Here is a 4,000-nt window from a genome sequence, read left to right on the forward strand (position 1 = left end):
TGAAAACGTGTTTTGTCATCCCCTGCTCAAAAGCTAAAGCTTTTTGCGCTGCCACAAAACACTAATCTCTCCAAAGGCCAGTATTCAATGTTGAAAATGAGCTCATACCCCCAACTACTATACTACTATCTGTAATTCCAAATGATGTTTCAAGTCTCTGTAGTAAGATCTTGTGGTCTACTGTATCGAATGCTGCGCTTAGGTCAAGCAGTACTAACAATGTAACATTTCTACGATTCATGTTATGGAAGATGTCATTTACAACTTTTATAAGTGCCGTTTCCGTGCTGTGTTCCTTTCTGTATGCGGACTGCAGTAGGGGATACAAGTCATTCTCAGCCAGGTGACTATGTAATTGGTCAAAAACTGCTTTCTCTGTTACTTTTGATAGAAACTGCAGATTGCTTACGGGCCTTAGATTCTTATAAGCCGTACCAAGACCGGGTTTTTTGAGGAGAGGCTTGACGAGAGGATCCTTCCACGCTTCAGGGAAAACACCCTGTGATAGTGAACAATTAGCGATGGTGGTAATGATAGGTAGCAATTGGACAAGACAGTCGACCACCAATTGGGTTGGCATTGGGTCTAAATTACATGATTTTTCTCGGTTTTCTTTATGATTGCGCTAATATCACCTTCAGACAACTTCTTAAATGATCGTAAAACTTTCGCACATTCCACTTTAGGGTCTGGCGGTACTTCGTGCAAATCTGATGAAATAGCATATATGGATTCTATTTCGTTTCGAATGTCATCAAACTTCTTCACAAAGAACCTTGCAATGTCATTTGCCAGTAAAGTTTTATTCAGTTGATCCAAGAATATACGAACTTAGTTCTCTTTAATGCCATGCAAGGATCTCATTTGCAGCTCTGAAAAGTTTGCGTTGATCAACACTGTTCTCTTCCATAAACTCAGAGTAGAATTCACGTCTTGCCTCATTCAACAAAAAAGTCACATAGTTTCTTCTAGATCTTTCATGGTTCTAGTTCTTCTCCATTTTCTTTCAGCTTTCCTCCGCAACTTTTTTGCACAGACAATGAGCTCATTATACCATGGGACAGTAGGTCTTAAAGTCTTAGTAACAACTCTTAAGGGAGCATGATGCTCCAGCACTGATGATAGTGTAGCATTGTATTTTAAGGGCATTGCATTCAAATCTGTTCCACTCACATCTTCTACATACAAATGATTAACCGCACACATGTCGGAATCTTTGAAATCCCTTTTCATTTGATTCATATCAATCGATCTTAGCTTTCTGTAGGTGATGGACTTAACAGAAAGGTCAGGTTTGTATGATGATAACCAGCATAAAATGGCAGCATGATCAGAGATGTAGCGATCAATTTGAGGTGACCCTTGAACAAGTTTCTCAGACATACGAGTGATGATAAGATCTACAATGTGACCATGGAGGTGCGTAGGCATAGTAACATGTTGCTGTAGATTGAATGATTCAAGTAACTTTAGAAAAATCGGAGAAATGGGATCCTGATGACCTTTGTCAGTATGAGTATTAAACACGTAGGCGCGCTATATAAGGAGGCTTCCCTGGGAAGCCTTTACGTCATTTGCCAATCAACTCTGAAGAGTGCGGATCTAATTTAATATGGCGGCCGACTCGAACACTAGAGACGTAAGTCTGCTCGTGATACGTTTCTTTTTTCGTTCTTTTGTTACATACAACTACACAGGTACAAAATACAGTTGAAAATCATTGTCTTCAGATCACTATCCTACTAGACGAATCATTAATTGATGAATTGCGAAGGTGGCTAACTGTGAACAATGGTGAGATTATAAAGGTGAAGAAGCCACGAAAAACTTCATCTACTCCAGGTAAATTTTCTCCAACAAAGAAGTAAAATGTCCTCCCTAAGTAGAGTAATATTTACGTTTTAGCCTTTTGTTTCGTTTCCTCTCGCCTGTCTGATCAGCCATAGAGTATCCCGCCAAAGGGTAGTCATGAATATATACAATGATTGTAATCAGTATGCTATTCCTCGTTTCTTTTTATATCAGTAAGTGTACGCAGGAAAACCGTTTTTCTCCCTTTAACAAATGAAGAATTTTCGCCCCAATCAGCAGCCACGTTAGAATGCAGGCTATTCTTTTGGCTGTCGCTCGTTGAGAATGTTACAGCGATATCTGTCGTTTATATTTTGGTGCCATCTTTAACTGATCTCAGGCTTCGTATAAGAACCGTTTTTCCAGTGTTATTTGCATACTATAACGGCTTCGTAAAGCTTAGCATGTTATAATTCTTAAAGAGGTTTTTATTTACAAATACCTAGAACAACAAAGCATGCAAGTGGCGGAAGATGAAGTTTCGCACGCAAACCTCATCGATGACCTCCAGCGGGATGTCATTGCCGCTCACAGTCAAACGGGTCCTTCAGAAGACAGACAATTTTGCACTTATTGCAGAAACTCGCCTTTTTGTGATTCTTTCTGAGAATCTACCATCCAAACTGAAAGCACACGGCCAGCCACGCATGATAAATCACACTAAGAGGAAGGGAGATTATAAAGCATTTTATACCATATTGAAAAGAAGAGGATTGTGGCGTGACCCTATTTATTTACAGCGAAAGGAAGCGCTCGGCTGTTACGTTGAGGATGTGCGGGAAGTTATGCCAATCTGTGTTGTAGAAAACGTAAGGAAACGGTGGCCAAATCCAGACGGGGTGCCATATTGTGGTCACCGTCAGTCATAAAATGTTGTACCATACGTTATCATCGACAATAAAAAGAAATGATTTACCAAACCATGTACACTGTTTATGAGGATAGCAGGGGTGGGTTGGTAGGTAATAAATAACAAAGCTTCAATCCATAACTTTTTTTATTCTTCTATTTATTCTTCCGTTTCTAATTTTCTCAATGTAATCGCCAAAGTAAAAAATCTGTCTTATTCATTGAACTCCTCTTCTGCATGAGGCGCCAAAATCGATCAATGGATTGGGTGCAGATCACTGTAAAAACAAAACATTTGTGATGTGTCAAGCAAAAATAAAATATCCTAGTCACAATGTGACATTACACTGTTCTTTTGGGATGAGAAAGAAAAATACTTATCTCATCAGGTCTTCTTTTCATCTGTCGACATTTGGAGGCAAAGATAGCTGCTTGAGCACGTCCACATAAAATAGTCAGCATGGTATACTGTCTGAAAACAAGAAGATCAATACATTTCATCTCCTTGTCGTTTAACAGCAATACTAAGTTGAGCAGATTTTCGATAACAATTGGCCGAAAAAGAAGCAGAAACCCTAACATAAATGACATAATTATATAGTCCTTGACAGGTTTTTCTATCTTTTTTCGTTTTTTTTTTTTTTGCAATTCTTCAACACAACCAGCATCTGAAAATGAATGTAAAAGAGATATGTTAACACTAATATTAATAAAATAATAACTGTAACTAGCTGTAATAATAATAATAGTAATAATAGTAACAGTAATAGTAATAATAATAATTATTATTATAATAATAATAATATACAAGTGTAACAAGAACAACATCGATGAGATGTAGGCAAAATAAATCATGCTCCCGGGCACTACCAACAAAACCAATCATAACACCGGGTATTAATAATGATAATAATAATAATAATAATAATAATAATAATAATAATAATGATAATAATAATAATAATAATAATAATAATAATAATAATAACAGTACACAACTCTTATAATAACAACATCAAATCAATGAGCTAAACGCAAAATAAATCATGCTCGCTGGCACGCATGAGGAGGCTAATGACTTTTTAAAATGAGATGGCTCCTAAGAGAGCCGTTTGTTTTGTTTTGTTTTGTTTTCCACCCTTAACAAAGTCTGCATCTGAAAGTTAAAAGAAAATATAAGAAAAAACTCAGCATTTTCTGCAAAAGGAGGTTCTAATTGTATAACACTGAGGGGGATTGATTCTTTGAGAACGAAAGCCTCTCAGCGTTGCCATGTAAGATGCTAATGTAACCAACCTGC

The 4,000-nt window shown here is 37.2% G+C and overlaps 1 pseudogene; it reads left to right on the top strand.

Annotated features, from left to right (window-relative positions):
• The first annotated feature begins 1,612 nt into the window (after window positions 1–1,612).
• LOC137968389 (uncharacterized) lies at window positions 1,613–2,720 on the top strand (annotated as a pseudogene).
• The last annotated feature ends 1,280 nt before the right edge of the window (window positions 2,721–4,000 follow it).

Source organism: Montipora foliosa, chromosome 8 (genome assembly GCF_036669935.1).
Source record: "Montipora foliosa isolate CH-2021 chromosome 8, ASM3666993v2, whole genome shotgun sequence".
Classification (NCBI taxonomy): domain Eukaryota; kingdom Metazoa; phylum Cnidaria; class Anthozoa; order Scleractinia; family Acroporidae; genus Montipora; species Montipora foliosa.